Source organism: Sciurus vulgaris (genome assembly GCF_902686455.1).
Source record: "Sciurus vulgaris genome assembly, chromosome: 1".
In the NCBI taxonomy this organism is placed as follows: Eukaryota; Metazoa; Chordata; class Mammalia; order Rodentia; family Sciuridae; genus Sciurus; species Sciurus vulgaris.
The window spans coordinates 164,486,500-164,506,088 of record NC_136461.1 but is presented as its reverse complement, the minus strand read 5'-3'; the positions used below and the strand labels follow the sequence as shown (position 1 = coordinate 164,506,088).

General features: G+C 36.0%; 1 long non-coding RNA gene across 1 annotated transcript in view; it reads left to right on the top strand.

Annotated features, from left to right (window-relative positions):
* LOC306663595 overlaps positions 1-19,193 on the top strand; it is a 404,268-nt gene extending 385,075 nt beyond the window's left edge. The window contains exons 7-8 of the long non-coding RNA XR_013764472.1: positions 17,760-17,906; positions 19,135-19,193. This is a non-coding gene — a long non-coding RNA (uncharacterized lncRNA). The remainder of the gene's footprint in view (positions 1-17,759; positions 17,907-19,134) is intronic.
* Positions 19,194-19,589: the final 396 nt, after the last annotated feature.

Sequence of the window (19,589 nt, the reverse complement as noted above, 5' to 3'; positions counted from 1 at the left end):
TGTATTATTCCCCAACAGGCTACAAATGTCTTCAAGGAGCCAACAGTATCTTATTAATCTTTACATTATCAATTTCCAAGCCAGTACCTGGCAAGTAGCAGTTGGCAAACAAATACTGACTGCTATGCAGGTTTTGGATTTTTATAATGATAGTGTTGGAACAGGAAAATGATATGATGCATAAAATAATAATTTAAAATAAAGAGATAATTAAATGCCTACCTGAGTACTATAGTTAAGAAATTGCATAGTAGTGGAAAATTTTATGTTGTTTGGAAAATTTCAAGGAAAACACAGCATTTGAACTATATCTTTAAGGTATAGGTGTGATAGGTTGACATATTTGACTCCATGGAAATGTTATAGGCCAGGTCATATGGCAATGACTAAACAGACTCCATTTTACCTTCAGATTCCATGTTGTGTAGAAAATGCTTCTCCCATGGGAATGTCCCCCCTCTGTACCCTTCAGCAGTTGCTTAGCAGGACTTGTTTGGCAATACAAAATGACAAAATGGCAATTCTTGTATAATGAAAAATTGTTCTCTTTTTGATTCCTAGTTTCCTAAACAAGGTACCATGTTAACGGTGATGTCAACAGTGATTGTTTAGATGTTAGTAACCATTCTTTAGTTTGTACCTAAGTAAGGTCATTTTGACCCACTTTCCCCTCTGCTAATGATTTCAGATCCCATGATGTTAGTTTGTAATTTTGAATCATAGCAACAGACACTTATGATTGATGTACTGATTTGTGGTATAAAAACCCTATGGTTGGGGCTGTTCTCCCAATAGCCATTTTTGGGACATTTTTGGGACATAGCCATTGTGTGAGACAGTCAGCAGGCTGGCTTAATAAAGACTCTCAACTTTGGACTTCTCAGTGGTGCTAGGTCTGTTCTTAAGTTGCACCCCACAATATAGGAATTACTTAGGTAAATAACAGAATGAGAATTTTAGGAAAAGGGAATTATAAGAACAAAGACAGAAAGAGTTGGTAGATATAATGTGTTCCCTATGCACCCCATAATCTCCCTGAGATTTAACATTTTGTTAACTTTTAAAATTTAATTTTCTCACTGACTCTTTGAGGTATATAGCCAAGGACACTGATGGTCAAATGAATTAAGTAGGTTTGTAAAGTTCACATAGCATTTACATGGTAAAAACAAGATTCAAATCCAGTTCTGCCTGATTCTGAAGGATTGCTTTCTCCTGAGCCAAATGATGTATCACATGTTACTCTGACCTCTAGAGTAACAATGAGGGTAAGTCAGGTTCAAGATTGGGATAGACCTTCAAAGTCAAGCAGAAGAAGCATTTGAGTATTCTCTATTGAGTTACCATATTTCTCTTTCACTACTTATATGGTGGAATTGAAGAGGCTGACAAAAAGTGTATAGTGAGCCTGGTACTACTATCCTTTTCTGCTCCCAAAGGTGGGCAGTGATAATAAACTAATGCTGCTTTTGTCTAGGGCTGTATATAACCTCAAAACCCTTATCAATGGATAGGTACTCATTACAAGATTTAAGTATGTTCATAACATTCCTCTTACAGAAAATTACCTTGCCACCATTTGAATGAGCTGAATGAAATTGTAAAGCAAGATAAATAACCCTTTACCATAGAAGAAAAAGGATTTCCTTGAGACTGGGGCAGACTCCTTGTACCTTATATCACTTCTTAGTAGGACCAATCATTGATCATGTAGCCTAAGCTAGGCTAGATAAAAATCTTCCTTTTTAAAGACTTAGAATCTCAAACAATGTTACTAAGAATTAAACACACACACACACACACACACACACACACACACACACACACGCAAAGAAAAACCAAAACCAAACCAAACTTCATTCATTCTAGAGCAGAAATTCTAATAAGGTAGGGAGAAGACCACCTGCTATCTTTGTGGTTTCTCCTATTTCTAAGCATCTTCTTTAGCCTTGTCAGCTGTTCTGTGAATTTTCTAGAAACATCATCCCAAAAGTTAGAGTCAATATCTGTGACTTGCAACCAAAAAAAAAAAAAATAATAATAATAATAATAATAATACCAGTCTTATTTAGTCAGAGTTGGCACATGATTTAAAAACTAACAGGTCTATGATTAAACAACAATAGCACCTAATTTAAATCTAATAGGATTTAAATATGGAAAACATGATACAGTGTTTTTATAGTATGTCACCTTGGCTAAGCTTGAACAGTATTTCCCACAATTCTCTTCCCTACATGGTTCCACATTGGACTTCATCAAAAGACAGAATGTTGTGAGATTTGGAAGGTGGTAGTGAAGTGGGAGCCATGATAAGCTGAAGAGCTTCAGGTCACTTATGGTGAGAGACAGTTGCAGATGTGTCTTCATTCCCTGGTTGATGTCCAGATCTTTAAAAATGCTGCCTCTGAACAGAGCCTCCAGACTCACAAATGCAGGATCAGGAACTTTCCAGAAGTTGGGTACAGTGGTGCATGCCTGTAATTCAGTGGCTCAGGAGGCTGAGGCAGGAGGAATTCACAGCCAGCTGCAGTAACTTAGGGAGGCCCTAAATAATTCAGTGTGACCCTGTCTCTAAATAAGATATAAAAATGGACTGGGGATGTGGCTAATGCTTAAGCATTCCTGGGTTCAATCCCTGCTACAAAAAAAAAAAAAAAAAAAAAAAAAAAAAAAGAGCTTTCCATATTCTATCCCAGTGCCTTTCCTTTGTGACTCTATTCCAGCAGGTGGATGTAACTGGTTTTCTGGATTTCTCGAATAACTTCAGTTTGCCCACTCAGCTCAGTGCTTCAGAAAGGCAATTTTCCCTGTTTCTCTAACTTTTCTTTTTGGTCTCTTTCTCCAACTTTTCCAATAATTGAGTGAGGTCTCATTCTATAATACTCATATGAATTCTATGTCCATGATTTGACCTTTATTGCTATCATTATTGGTAACAGAGTTTTTTTTTTTTTCTAGAACAGAACATTAAAGATGGCAATCTATAATTGTTTTTCTGATCTTTTGAGATTTAATGACATTGAAGTTCTTACTGCCAGTGAAAAAGGGGAGACTGGATAAACCATGGCATATAATAACAAAACAACTTCTTAAATTATCTTCTGTGGTTACCTCTAATCAAATGCCCATAGAAATAAGTCTTTGGCTCACTAAGTATTTCCTGCTGTAGAATATTTTAATGAAAATAAATATAATAGTGTTGGTTGGTTGCACTGGAAAATATGAAGAAGGAAAATGAGTTCAGGGTTTAAATTCCCAGATTGAGGTCTGGGTAATGGATTAGAAAGCTTGAATATCTGCTCTGAGAGAAGGAATCTCATACCAGAAAATTTCTTAAAACCAAACCCAAAGTGTAATCTGGAGACTAACTAAATTACAGTTCAACCCCACACTTCAGGGTTTTTTAGATTAGAAATAAAACATTGATTGGGAAGGGAGTAGGGACATGATTCTTGGGATGGTGATGTATGGGCTGATTCTGATGATGCAGAAAATCTTGACTTTTTCATTTTATTGTCTCATTTTCTATCAGAAGCAGCCTTTCCTTTTAAGTTCAAGGAATGTACTCTTCCCTTCCTTTGAAGAACTTAATTGTTCTGGCCTGAAAACCTACATTTCAGGGAAATACTGATCCCTGTCTGCATATACCCCACCATCTCTCTTTGCTTCTATATCTGTGACACAATTAAAGTTCTGTAAAGATTCTGGAGAGAAAATAAAACTATGACCTGAGTAGAGGTATATTTGGTATATAACAAAATAATTATTTTTGTATAATTTATTTTTAAGTAAATAGAAACCTAGGGAATATGTGCAGAAATAGATTGAAAGAATATTGATCAGAGTAGGATAATATAATGGTGAATTTGATAAAACTGGCCAAGCTAAAATTCTGTCTACAAAATGTTATGTGGCCAGTAAATGGTTCTAATTCTTGCTTTGGTTAATTTATTAAATGAAGTCAAACTACCAGAATTTTCTTGGTATATTATAGGGGAAGTATCAAAAGGCTTAGTAGTATCAGAGTGTGGAGATACTTTTGTGTTTTAAGATCTCTGACTCTCCAATATAGTTGTCCTGTGGGGAGGTTTGAAAGACACTTTATCAAGCCTCTGAGAAAAACATTGGTAAAGAGAGTATTATCACCCCTGAAAAGTTCTATAGTTACTTTTTTATGCAGGCAAGGAATGACTAAAGCCATTAGGACGGAGGACTGAGATACTTGAGCAGGATGCTAAAATCTTACTTAATTTCTAGAAATGGAAAAACTCTGAATCTGGTGAACAGAAGTTAGACTTGCATCACCAAATTGAGAATTAATTTCCATTTATGATCCAGTTCCAGGGCATTTTGGATAAAGGGGAGCCAGGTTCCTTTAAGGAGGGATTTTGTAGCACCAAAAACTCACCAAGTACATATATATATATATGTATATATATATATATATACACACATATAAATGTATATATATATATATATACATTTAAAATTTTTACAATTTATTAATCCTAATAAAAAATTCTCATAATCACCAAGTACATTTTTTACTAGCCTTTCCCGAAATAATCTGTGACTATTTTCATGGTGCATTGAAAAAGGGGGAATTATCATACTGGTCAGAAATTACTTGACACTAACTCTAAATTGCCCCGCAATCTGTAGAGACCCAAAATCCCATAGTGATTCTCCAATCAACAGGGGCTTTAGGAGACTGAAATACTAATGATGTTTTAGCTTGGATTTGTTTCATTAGGGATCACTCAGTCCTCCAACCTTCCCTGTGGTTATTTCCTAGTTCTAGAATGTGTAACTGGAGTAGTCATACCAAAAAATTGACAGAATGAATACCTATATTGATTTGTTGATCTGTATAATAAGAATTTTACAGTAGCAAAGGCCAAGGATCTAGAATAGTCTTTATCTACAAAAATAGTAAACTAAAGGCAATGCCTCATTCTTGGATGGGTTTCAATATTAGTGCCACCATCAAAACTTAAGAAAATAGAAATGATGATTTCTAATAAATCCCCATTCAACTTACCTATTTGGTCTGTGCAGAAGATAGATGTTGGAAAATGACTTGAATCAGATGGCAAATTAAATTGTAGCAGCTATCTCAGATGTGGTTTCTTCACTGGAGTACATCAAAATATTCCCTGCTATACAGTTATTAATTTAGTGGATATATATTTTAATCCTATCATGAGACCACATAAAAGGGTTAACTTTCATTCTACCTGGCTAGCATAGATCTTTTCTTTCCTATTTTCAAGCTATAACAACTTTTTAGCTATCCATATAATTCAGTCTGCTGAGTCCTTAATTAATTTGCAATTCATAGAATATCTAGTTGTTCCACTATTTATATGATGACTGTTACTAGTAAACAATGATAGTAACAATTAGTGATACTTTGCTAGCACATGTGTATGCCAAAGGATAGTACATAAAATCATAAAAATTAACAAGGACTGTACCTTGGATAAATTGTATAAGGCTACAATGGTCTAGAAAGTATCAAGCTATGTCTTTCAAAGGTAAAGGACAAGTTGCTCTATCTGGCCCCTCCTATCATGGAGAAAAAAATCTCAGTGCATCTTGGGATCATTTAGCTTGTAAAGTTAACATTTATTTCATGATAGACTGACTTGAAAATCTCCAATTTTGAGGAGGGTCCAGAAGAAGATTCAGGTTGGAGTCATTTGATGCAGGAGATATAATAACATTTGAAATGTTTGAAATGCTTAAAATATGTGTGACAGAAAAAAGTTTTGTTAAAAAAAAAAAGTTGTTTTTCTTTTTTGTTGTTGTTTTGTTTTTGCTACCAGGAATTGAACCCAGGTGTTCAACCACTGAGCAACAACCCTAGTACTTTTTATTTTTTATTTTGAGACAGTCTTGCTAAGTTGCTTAGGGTCTTCTTGCTAAGTTGCTGAGGCTGGCTTTCAACTTGCAATCTTCCTGCCTCAGCCTCCTGAGCCACTGGGATTATAGGCATGCTCCACCATGCCTGGCAGTTTTATAAGATTTTTATCAGGACCTTGTAGTTTGGAATATGTTGAGTTATGTCCTTCATATCCATGTCTCTTTTTAAAAGATTTCTTGTTGCTACTAAATCCCAGGATAGCTTGAACTATTACCATATATCACCAAATTGTCATGCAAGCTGATCTGCCCATCATGAACTAGGTGTCAATTGACCCATTAAGTTATAAATTTAGATATGCAGAGCTTTATTCCACCACCAAATGGTAGTGCTATATACAAGATCAGGCTTGAGCACATCTGAAGGCATAGTAAGTTTCATCTCAATTAAATAGATTCTTGGTGCCTACTTCTTATACATCTCGTTCTATCTTTAACCCATATTTTTGGCCTTAGCTGAGGTTCCTTTTGACCCATCTACTGAGGAAGAAAATCTTTAGATTTTTTTTTGTAAGGTTCTGCATGATAAGTTGACACTACCTAAAATGACTAATGGTTTGGTTTAGAAGGAACATGATTTAAACATTGGTGACAAGAAGATCTACAGAAATCATATATGGATGATCATCTCCAATTGGGCAAGTTGTGAAGATATTTGTGTTTCTCAATAACTGAGGGTGAGATCACTTGTTTTTTGAATGTCATTCACCAGTCACCTTCTTTTGGCCCAATCGGTGCCATGAATAGAATAGTGTTTGTTTCAGCAAAATGAACTTCTGCTTACCTAAGGCCAGTCTGGTTAAACATGTTACTGAGTGCCTATGTTAGTCAGCTGTTCATTGTTGTGACAAGATACCTGAGAAAAAAACAACTTCAAAGAGGAAAGATTTATTTTGTCTTGCTGTTTCAGAGGGTTCAGTCATGATCAGACTTCATTGCTTTTAGGCCTGTGGCTAGTTAGAAACATTATAGCAGAAGGGTGTGATAGGGAAAAGCTGCACACCTCATGGCAGCTGGAAAGCAGAGAGAGAAAAAAAAAGAGAGCAAAGAAGGGACAGGACAAAATATGCCCTTCCAGGGCATTCCCCCAGTGACCCACTTCCTCACGCTGGGCCCAATTTCCTACAGTTTCCATCACCTTCTAATAATGCCATCAAATTAGGAATCTATCAATGGATTAATCCATTGATGAGGTCAGAACCCTCAAGATGCAGTCATTTTCCTAAAGGCCTCCCTCTGAACATTGCTGCAGTGGGGACGAAACCTTAAACACATTAGCCTTTGGGAGACAACCCAGAATCAGACTATAATAGTGTCCAATCTGTCATTAGGAGAAGTCAAACAAGGCTTTATTCTCCCAGGGACCAGTCCGTGACCTATTGGCAGACTGATTACATAGGATGACTTTTATCATGCCATCATGGAAAAGAGTGTTTTTTTTTTTTTTTTTTTGACTGGGATAGATATTGTGGGTATGAGGTTTTTTTTTTTTTTTTTTTCCCCTGATCAAATACTTCTAAAACCATTGTCCATGAACTTTTGGGTGCCTTGTTTTGTGCCATGATAGTTTACACATCATTACTTTTGAAACAGGAACTGATTTTACAGCTAGTAAAATATGGCATTGGCTCATGCTTATGGAAATTACTGGTCTTATCAAGTTTCCCATCATCTGGAGTAGCTGACCTGAGAGATAGGTGAAATGATTTTTTGAATACTCAGCTATAGCACCAGATGGGTGGTAAGTAACACTTTGTGGTCTGGGATGATATTATTCAGGATACAGCCATACATTCTGAATCAGTGACCAACGTATGGCTGCTTCTCCCAAAGCTAGGATTTCCAGGTCCATGAATGAAGAATTGAAAATTGGAGTAACTTCCACTGAAGTATACTAAACAATTCAGTAGAGATACTTTTGCCTCTGTCACTGTAACTTTGAGTTCTTTCTTGCTTCATATCTAGTTCTTCTATTTTACCAGGTATTTCAACTTTTTATTTGGGGAGATTACCTAAGTTTTATTGTATCTACCTAGGTAAGGTATTTGGGGATACAAAGTCAAGGAGAGCGTGATATTGTGTAACTCCTCCTTTCACTTCTCATATCCTTCCCTGCTCTGTGATCAGGAAACTTGCATTTAAAATTTGGCAATATCCACAACAAGATATAGACCATTTCATTATTATGGTCCTCAGACTTTGCTTTCATTTATTCCAAGGGACTCTCTTTCTTGTCCTCCCACAAAACCACAGATTCTTCAGTACTTAGGATTTGAGTGCTAAGTTATTCCATTTCATTTGAACTTGTGTCTTCTCTTTCCATGTTAAAATACACACACACACACATACACACACACACCTCCTTCTCTTTTCTTAATTTTTCAAGACAGTTGGACTAATGCCCAGTTGTATTGGCAAATCACACTCCTAATTTATGCAGGAGATGATAAAGCCCCATCCTTTCTGATTTTTAGTGCATAGAAGCATATGGAATCAAAAAGTGCCAGACCCAGCTTTGCACTCCAGGAATGTGTGGGAGGGCTTACCAGCACTTACAGGGTGAAGAAAAAGGAGACATGAGTAAAACTCATAAAACATCTAAGTTTTCTTTCATTACCCTCACTTTTGGGTATTTTGGTATACATTTCTAAAGGGATATATTTATGAAAAATAACATATAACTTAAAATATACTAGACATCTTTGTATTTAAAGAGATATTTTATTTCTGGGGGAAACGCTTTATAAGATCTATTTAAAAATAATCAAATACCTATTCCATTTCCCCTCTATAAACCCCAGAATTTCATGAAATTGGGATGTAGTTGTTTACAAGTTAGTTCAAAGAGAATTTTCCATTTAATTTGGAAATTTAAGTAAGGGGAGTAGAAATGAAGTGAGATTTTATTTTCCACTTTAAGTACAATACTAATTTCTTCAATGCTCTAATTGTAGCCTGCTGAAATACACATAGAGGAAGTCTTGAATTTCTCTTGGCACATTTTCACATCATAATCTCTTGTATTTGTTATAAGCATTAAACTGTGCCCAGTTCTTTCAGGACCTGTTAACGCATTCGCAGAACATCAGTTTTCTCCTTATTTGAAGTCAATGAGAGCTCTAGTTAATGGGGCAGATCTATTCCCTGAAGGCTGAACCTAGTCTTTCCATAAAAGTAAATTTAAATATGTTGCTATAGTTCCACGTATTAAGCAAGTTTTTATTAGAACAAATTTCCCTATCCAATCAAGCAGACCGATGCACTGAGGAAATAAACAAAATCCAAAATAAAAAGCAAAAAGCCCCAATCAAGAAAGACAGAAGAAATTTCAGATTAAAATGATTCTTTTAGTCCACTTGTTTGTACATATTGTTTTGAAAAGTGATATAAATAAAAATGCAAACATGGTATTTGCTTGCCACGGTTTTAAAGCAAGTTATAATTGATTATTTGTTCATGTAGAAAAATAGATATCATTTTCTTTCTAGGATACCATAATTTCTCTCCTACTAACAACTCTCTGGTTATCTATCAGGAAATACATCTCCTCCTTTTTTATTCCTTTGCTTTAGTGGGGCTGTTCCTTCCTCCAGGTTGAGAATAAAGCAAATGATTTAGATCTGGTGCATTCCTATGGCAGTGGCGATTGTTTAGGGATGGTCTTGTGATCCCCTGAGAGTTAAAGAGATGCAAGGATGCTGTTTATGGGTATGCTGGGATAAAGGCTCTTGGTTTTTCTTGTTGGATCTGAACCTTAGAGGACTAGTGACTTGCTACTCTAGTAATTTTGCAATCATATAGAAATGGAGTCAATTCAAGGAAGCAGATCTGGAGAAACAGAGATGAAGAATATACTTTTCAGTATCATGATTTGAGTCCTGAATGAAAATAAGCCTGCATATTCATCTGCTGATTGCCTCGTTATTTGATACAATGAGATCTCACCTTCCTCTTTTTGGCTTGAGTTGTTTTAAGAGAAGAGATGATTCTTATTGGTGCATTCATGAAAAGTAAGGGCACTACTATTGGTAGTGGCGATATTAAGAGAAAATACTGCTTCTAACTTCAAGGGCACTGTTATTGGTAAGAGATAGAAAACACTGCTTCTAACTTCAAGGGCACTGCTTTTGGTATGGGAGATATTAAGAGATAGAAAACACTGCTTTTAACTTCAAGGAGCTCACAATCCTTGAAAGAACACATACATAGATGCCAATTATTCTAATATATGAGTGTTATGCAAGGAGTTTGGAAGAACAGGTTGGGGTGAGAGTGGGACAGAGAAATCTTCCCAGAAAAGTGACATTCGAATTAAATCTTCAAAGAAATGCATATTTAAATAAAATTGGCCTGATTCCTAACTAAGCTTGGGATCCTTCAAAAGCAGACCTGGTTATGGAACTTGGGTATAAGTAATACTTTGGAACTTAATCCCAGGAAGCATAAGTGAGGGAATGGGGAAAATGGCACAGGGCAGGCAATATGGGGATAAATGAATTACGATATATAATTTGAGACTCAGTCCCATTGGTGACTCTTTGATTCCATTGGTCAGGGAAATCATTGAATTTATCCATGAGTCCCCATCCCTTATTGGTTGATGGTTGTTCCTGGAGTTGTATCTCCCATGAACTTCTCAGCTGCACCTGTGTACCCTGGCATATTCTCTTCTGCTATTGGAGAAAGCCCCTAGGAGGAATAAAACAGGCATATGCTGTCATTGTTTTGGGAACCAGTTACACCAAACTGAGGTGATCCAAAGGATATGGGGTAGAATCAACTTCATTCCCATTTTCTGTAAGTAATTTATCCTTTTTTATTATTTCTATGTTTTTCCAGTTATTATATTCTAATGCTTTTTGTTGGTTTGTTTCTGAGATCCTTACTCCAGTTAATGGTCTATCTCATTTTAGCTGTTTTTTTTCCTTTACTTTGTGTCAAAACCCATGTGAATCTCAGTCACCTATCTTGATTTCCCCTGAAATCCTACATTTTTTTGTTGTCAGATATGTTTTGATGGATATCTATACAGCACAATTTTCAGAAGATAAACCCAGTGAAAGAATTTTCATCTCTGCAATAAAAATACATGAAAGTTTATTGTTGCACATTATTGATCTTGAAAAGTTCTACATTACTATTCTGGACTGGGTTCCTTAGGAATAGATCCTCAGACAAGAATTCCTGGGCAGTGATTTACTGAGGGAATGGTTGAGTGGAACCTGTAAGTCAATGAAGAAAGCAGGCCTGGACAAGGGTAAACACCAGGCAAAATCCTGAGTTCACCTGATCCTGCATGAGTTCTCTGGAGTATTGTCTCTGATAAGGACAAGAAGACAAGTTTTCACACCCTTGTGTCATTCAATTACAGGCTGCAGGCTACCTCTTGGAGAGAGGGTGTAAGCTCTCAGGCATTCTGGATTAGGTGACTCCTGTGGAAAACAGGAAATAATTATCAGAAGTGTATAGCTGTGTGTTGGTAACAGCCAATGCTCACAGAAGTTGGGGTGCATGCACTTGCACTTGATTTTCAAAGGATATCTCAGATGGGCCCCCAAAATTTGTATTCTGTCCACTATGTCATGGCAATTTCTCACTGAAGAGACTCCTCACAGGCCTGGCCCTCTGCAAAGTGATCATCTCCATTTTTCTCTCAAGATTCCTCCTTGCTTCTTCACTTTCTGTACAGCCTTACTACTTCTAAATAAAAATTTGATATTACACAAAACAATTGAACTCTTAATCCCCTTCTAAAATAAGGCATTCTTTTGCCTACCTAAAGGCTCACCAACATGCTCAGTTAACCTAAATATCATTGCTTTGTTGACTTTTACTCTTGTTTAGTTTCATGAAAAGCTGACAGTAACCTTGAACTTTCTGCCTTCTACTGTTCCTTATCCATTTCTTAAATGTGGAACTATAGCCTGCCACCAAAATGAATGTGTGCATTAACAGAAGAGTTGATAGCTGGTTTTGATTTTAGACAGCAATGATTTTATCTCTGCAAAAGATGAATAGCAACCAGTTGAGGAGACAAGTTTACTTTCACTAGATAAAGCAGCATGTGCAAAGATGTAGAGGAGCGAACATGGTAGGCTTAGAAAATGTGAAAATAGTTTGGCTTGAAGCTATTTTCAAGCTAGAAGTAAAATTGTGGAGTGAGACAGGAGCCATGAGAAATGGCCTGCAGAGGTAGATAATGAGAAGCCATAGCTTTAATGTTCCAGCACCATGCCAAGGAGGCTAGACCTTGTTCTAAAAACATGACGCCATGTTCATGCATGATAAATACTGGACCAGGAACATCAGCTGTGCAGCTTTCTTCAAACCGTGAAAAATGGTGTTGTTTCTAAATGAAGATTATGACAATAGTGAGGAAAATCACTGTAAGTTTAAGGAAAAAGGACAGAACCAGATAGCAAAGGGGAATTGAGTACTGGAGAAAGACTGCCTGCTGTTGCATTTGCATACTACAATTTGTTAATTTTTCCCCTTATTATTTCTACTCCCTCAAAAGTGGAAAAATGGCACTCTGCTCTGTATATTGTTTTGTAACCTATCATATCATGAATACCTTTCATTATAATAAATATAAATGAATAAGTATATATCAATTTAAGTAGCTGTTCAGTGTGTTTTATTGTAAAAATGTAGAATAATTTATTTAGCTAATCTCCCATTGTGGGCTTTCAGATTGTTACTGTCTTAAAATATTACAAAACCCACTTTAAAAGGCAAACATTTGTTCATATTATTATTATTTAGGATATTTCTAGAATAGTAATTGTTGAATATTTATAGGTTTTGATAAACATTACAAAATGCTCATCAGAGAGTTCATGTCTGAAGATATTCACAAAACCACCTACCTTTTGACAGAAAGTGTCTTGGAAATTCTGCTTTGTGAAAGAAGCTTTCCCACAATTACATAAATTCTAGTAGCATAATTTTAAATGTTTTGATGACTACATTTTCTCCTGCCTATTTTATAATTGGATATTCAGGGCATTTAGGCATTTTTATAGTTCTGGTGAGAAATATTGTTCTTTTCTATCTCGTGTGTAACTATTGATCTTACTTTTGGGAAAGTAGAAGATAATCTAAAAAAATCGACTTCAAAATCTATATAATATTTATTGACCAATTGATAATTAGAACATATGTTTATACAACTATTTATTGATTTAATAAATATTGAAAACTCATACTTACTCTAGGTAATGTAGATAAAACACAGTCCCTTCTCTTACTTGGGTAGCCTAAACTCATGTAGTAATTATGACAATAATGATGAGATAATAACAGAAACAGGCATTGATGTGGTGTTTGCTTGGGTCAAGCAGTATTTTTTCAGCAACCCTAAGAAGTGATTAATGTTATTATCCTCAAGAATCAGACGAAAGGGCAAACTGGATTCTTCAGTAAATATTGAAAAATATGTACAGTATACGATTTGCAAGTCACAGGATGCAGTGATTACACATTGGAGAGGCTCCCCCCAGGGTTGCAAGTGTAGGTCTTAGCAAAGTCTTCCCAAGAACCGATGTCTGAATTGAGATCTCAAGGTTGAAGAAGAGTTAGTTTACATGTGCTCAAAGATTTTCTATATTTTTAAACACTTTAGGGAGCTCTCATTTACTTTATAAAACGGTGTCCACTTGAGGAAATGTTACATTGTCTGGTGGTCTAGGTAGGCAGGATCATTCTTGTGACTCCTTTCTAAGGGTGTTGTCTATTCAGCATTTCTGCCTTCAGTCCCCTGATTTCTAGTTTCTGACCTTCCCATTTTATTAAACGTGTAAGTCAAGGTGACCAGTGACTTTCTAATTTAAATTCAGTTAATGTTTTCAGTCATTGTATTATTTGGCATCTTTTGTGAATTTAAAACTATTCATTATTCCTTTCCATTTGAAAGTTTCTACTATCCATCTAATCATATAAACCAGATATTTGAAAAACATCCTATAATATTTACTTTCCATCTTGTATCTCTTCTGTAAATTCCTGTCTTGTTTCCTTGTCTTTGCATAGCACATTTTCTACTAGACAAACTTAAGGACCCTGTTTGGTAAAATTTCTAAGCCATTCTCAGTTGGCGGTCATTCCAGTCTTTCTTACCAGTGGGGTTTATGATTAAGACTCATACCCAAGATTAAAAGGAACTCACAAGATGGATGTTCTTCCATGTCATCTTGAAAATTTTTACTCTAGCTACTTCTGGAAACCGGTGAATCAGAGATAAACCATATCCCTAGTTGTCATTTATATTCCCTGTGTTGATTTATCTGGTTGGTTCCACTGAATTATAGGGATACTTGGATTGAAGTCCCTTTTCCTGCACACTAACACTGTCTTTTGGGATCAAACTTAAACTCCAGAAGTATGTTTCCTCACTTATATATCTGGGATAATAATAACACGTTGGCCATAGGATTGTTTTTAGGACTAAGTGAGCTGACACATATAAAACACCTAATATAATGTCAGGCATGATGTAATTTCTCAAGACTACTAGCCATTTATTATTATTATTACTGCTGTTGTAGTTGCTATAGATACTATCATAGGTGGCCAGGGACCCTGCTGTAACCTCAGTCTTAATAAAATAGCTCCTTATAGGATGTAGTGTCTGCATAACCTTTCCTCACTCTACAGTAAGAGCAAAACCTCTGGAACTACAGCCTCATTGACTCTCCAATTGCAGCCTTGGAATGAATCTAGTACTATACTGTCATTCCTTACAGATTAAAATTCCAGACCAACTGAGATAGTCCTAAACCTATAACACCTGTGGAATATTTTGGCTTCGGTTCAGTTTCTACTGATTGGTTGGTGTCCATATAAAGCTCATGTCCTGCACCACTTTCCTCACTTTGGTGAGCTGGTTATCTCTGGTCTCACTTTTGTTTCCTTTCCAGAGGGGTTAGTAACTACACGGCTTCTGCATATCTTGAGCACAACATATCCTCACTGAAATGCCAGGTGGTTTTGGAAGACACAGGAGAGAGCTCTTTTTTCTGTATATAGAAGGATATACAGAAAAGGTGGTATTTAATATGGCTCTTAAAAACTGGGTACAAACTGAGTTTGAACTGATGAAGGTGTAGAGAAGATTCTAGGGATAAAGAGCTACATGAGTAATACGTGGTAGTACAAAAATGAGGTGATTAGTGATGACCCTGGTGCCTGTGTACCTGTACTCTTCACTAAGTATGGCTATTCATGCAGAAGGCCATGTGATGGCTCAGATTGGACCAGGGACTTCTCCTTTAGATCAGATTGGGCCAGTGCCTTCTCTCTTAGGTCAGGGTTGGCTAACTATGGTCAGTGGGTCAAATCTGGCCTGCCCCATGTTCTTGTTTAAGGTAAGTGGGGTTAGAAAATTTTTAAATGGTTGAATTAAAAAAAAATGAATTTGTATGACACATCAAAATGTGTGAAATTCAAGTTTCAGGGTCCATAAGTAAAGTTAGAGTGGAACACAGCCTAGTCATTCTTTTACATTGTGCCCGTGGCTGCATTTGTGCTATACAGGCAGAGTTGAATAGTTGACCAGAGATTATATGACCAGAAAAAAACTGAAATTATTTGCCCTTTGGCCTAAATTTATGGAAGTTTGCCAATCACTATTTGAGATTTTCAGTTTTCTTTTTATAAGATGTAAAAATACTGGAAAGGTACTCGTCAATAATATTTCACTTTTCTTTTTTCTTTTTTTAGCATTTGACTTTAAAAAACTACATAACCTATTTTAAACACCGCTGAACACACAAACCAGAATGTAGCAAGGATGCAAAATGTTGAATTCTATAACTGTTTTCAAAACCTCCTCACCATCTACTACAGATTATATAGCCTAATGAAAGCAGCAATATCTTGTACGAATGGAACACAGAATCCCAAGTCACCCGTGTGGGAGCCCCACTGGGGTATGGGACAGTTGCTGAGGGTGGAGATGATGTCACTGACAACTTAATTGTATTCCTCAGCATGTGGAAAGAAATCCTAAGGGTTCGTTTGTGGAGCTGTAATAGTTGTCTTGACAGGCTTAGTCAATTTTAATATTTAACTGAGCACTAGGGTAGAAATCTCTGGATGATTGAATAAATCACCTTGGGCCTGTTCTCTAATTTGACCACAATTAAATCAGATTTGCTGTTAAAAACAGACTTTAGAAAGAGAGTAAATTAATTCGAAATTAGCACTAAGGCAAGAAGTTGGACACACTTTGTATGTTTCCACTAAGAAGATTGATTTAAATACCTATTGTCTTTATTGTACTGAAGTCACCTCTAAGAATCTTCATAATTCCATAGTAGTAGTTGTCCAGTACCTTATACAGCATCTGGTGGGCAAATTAAAGAAGATGAGGAAAAGGAAAAAAATTATAAAGAAAGAAAGCAAAAGTCTGATTTTTTTTAAAAAAGCATAGAAAAATTGAAATATATAACTCAACATGTGAGAAAGAGTAATGCTGTGGTTCTAGTTTTTTTTTTTTTTTAAATGAACAGCTCTTTCCTTTTCATCATGGCTGATAACATTAATATTGGTCCATACCCAATTTCCAATTTCCTTTCTGCTACATTCTGTTCTTCTTTGACTTGTGATGTTCTCTTCAGTCTTATCAGCCTAAAAGTCAAATTGAAGTACACTGAAGATGTGAACAAAGAATTTATTTGAACCCAGATAAGAATGGTCATCTGGGGAAGAAACATGAAATTTCAGTTGCTTGGAATAAGTGTTCCCAGAATGGCATCTGAGGTATCTGAGTTGTCTGGTTTTAGAGTTTAAAAGAAAAAAGCAAACTGGTTGTTAATGGTAGCCAAGAACAGGATAGATCATTGATTTGTCATCCGTCACTTTATGTTATACATTCCAAGAAAAAAATTGCAGTAATAAGGAACAAGTCACTTTACCAGTCATTCATTACCCTGATGGCATCAGTACATGTACAGTGTTGAGGTAGTTAAAGGTTAAATTAATCAGATTGTGAGACTTTGGAATTCAGGATGGTGTGATTTCTGTCTTACCACTCATGCCTGCCAGGTATGACAGGATTTTGAAGACCCCTTTATTTTATTTATATCTTTAGTTTCATTCCTCTAATCTCAGGTGTTCTCTACTGTCTGTGTAGGATAAGAGGTATGTACCGTTTTTACTGATCATCTAACCATATTCTAAGGACTTTCTAGAAAGCAAATATTGCAGTGACAGTACTGTAGTTGTTGGAGCTCTTGTACTTTTTATTTTATTTTGTATATTTGAACACTTTATGTAAAGATGAAATACCAAAGTAGCAAAGGTATTGAAAAAAGATCTAGTTTTTATTTTGAGAGCTCTTATTTGCTAAATGCATCCAAAAGCTAATTATATTTAATTCTCATATCAATTTTGAAAGGTGCTTTTCAACTTAGGACACTAAGACAGAAAAAGTAAGAACTTTCCTAAAGAACAAGAGTGGAGAACGTCCAGAGCCCAGTTGTGTTAGGGCATTTGGATAGATTAACATGAGATCAAAGAAGACATTTGGACATGGCATGTGAGATACAAAGTTTACTGAGAAATATTTATAGGAAAAAGCCAGTGGTGATGGGTTGGAGAGATGCACAGCCATTTCATATTCACATCTGTTTCATATGGTGCCTCTCGTGCTTCTCCAGAAAGTAGTGCCTCTGTCTCTCTTGAAGCTTTGTCCAGAGTGAGCCAGCTAGAGGAGCACTTCCCTCTCCAAAATGCTGTATTCTGCACCAGTTACTACCAGGAGGTTGGTTTTATAGTTAGGTTACAGAAGCAGCATCAGCTTAACTTGATTTTTTCCACTGTATGACCAGCACCCCAAGGATCTTGGCAGGCATGCAAGAAAGCAAGAAAGCAGAGGCATGCAAGAAAGCAAATTTCTACAGATGGCAGAAATTTGCCCCAATTCCCAATATGATGTATGATCTTCTGATGAGAGGAAGCCACTGTTCTTTAAGACAGTATGTATCTGAGTATTCCAGTTCAGACTTGCTCTCATTGTTCCCTTAATGTGGCTAACTGTTCAGGAAGGGTGAGGGGCACTTCAGGGCCATAATGCTTTATTGCCCTCTTTTCTCCAAGGATAACACAATGGGATGTGTTTAATCCTATGACCCAGATGTCCAAGTGAGAGACATCTTAATAAGTGAGATTCTTGACCTGTTTGTTTTTTGTTTTGTTTTGGTGAGATAGAGCTTCAGAAGAATAAAGATCAAGACTCTTCTAGGAAGAAAATGTTTCTGAATGATAATTTCTCTTTTCCCCTATTTTCATGCTGCAGTAGTGATTAGTTAGATCAGAGAAAATGCCTGCTGCTTTAACTGGTATCTCACACAGAGAAGCTTTTGTGTCTACCCTGAAAATGAAGGAAGGGCTCTAGAGTAATCAGACTAGTCTTGGCAATCAAGGAAGTAATGCTTCAGAATTGGTTCATTGTGATGTCCTATCCAGGGGTACTGTGGAACTATTGTATTTATGTTTTAAAGGAATCCTGTTGACACAAAACGAAAGGAAATTAATATTTCAAAAAAGGGAAGAAACTCAAATATCAACCAGAGAAGTCATCGATTCTTGATGCATTATTCCACTATTATAAGTATGCTCCACAATGAGTAAAATCCATTTTAAAGACTAGCAAAACTTCTAATATATTTTAAAATAAATCAAGCTAGGGGTTTGAAAGTAACTGAGCTATTTGAGCCAGATTTTTTTCTTTTATTTTCTGTATTTTCCTGTGGAGTTAATCTAAGTGCAGCATTTCTGCAAAAGACAAAATATTATTGTCTTCAATGGGCTTTTGGATCAATGGAGCCATCAAGGAAAATAGCACTGATTTAAGTGCACTTCTTTATTCTCACATGGGCACCAACAGCCTGCAGAAAAACACAAAGAAATATTAATTGGCATGCTGATATGTAATAGCTTGTTTCTAGACTAAGAAAAAGACAATTTTATTTAATTACAATAATACATTTTACTTTCAAAATGTTATGAGTTGGCTTACTAATTTCCTAGTAAGAGCAACTTACTTGGTAGAAAATTAATTCTGCAAAGTATCATTGGGTATAGAAAGAGTGTGGTTCATAAAACAAAGTGGTAAACACAAAGATTATCTTTCATTTTTAAAACTAGGCAACTTTTTAAGGTTTTTTAACGTATAGATGTTTATATCCTTATTTTCTTTTAAAGGATTACATTCACATAGGCTGAATATTTATCTTCCGTGACCATATAAATCTCACCCAGGTATGTATATGTATGTCTGAGTGTTATAGTGTGTATGATTTTCTGTTGGAGAAAGTGTCCATTACTTTTTTTTTTTTTTACGAAAAAGGCAAGGGTTATCATTCAGGACAGCAGGAAATCTCTAAACTATTTTAACAGAGGTGTTTTAATTGACAAGATAATGACCAACCATGTTGACCCACCATTATAAGACTATTTCTTAATGGCATTTGTGTTCAGCTCCACTTTTATTGCCAGTAGGTGACTCGTCATACTTCTGCTTGGGGGAAAGTGACGCTGGTACCAGTTTCCTCAATGGAAGGCTGGTGAGGGGATGGACAGTTTCTTAAACTTGTCCCACTATCATTTAAACAATTGATGATTGAGCTGGAAAATGAGCTCATGTATTTGAATTCCAA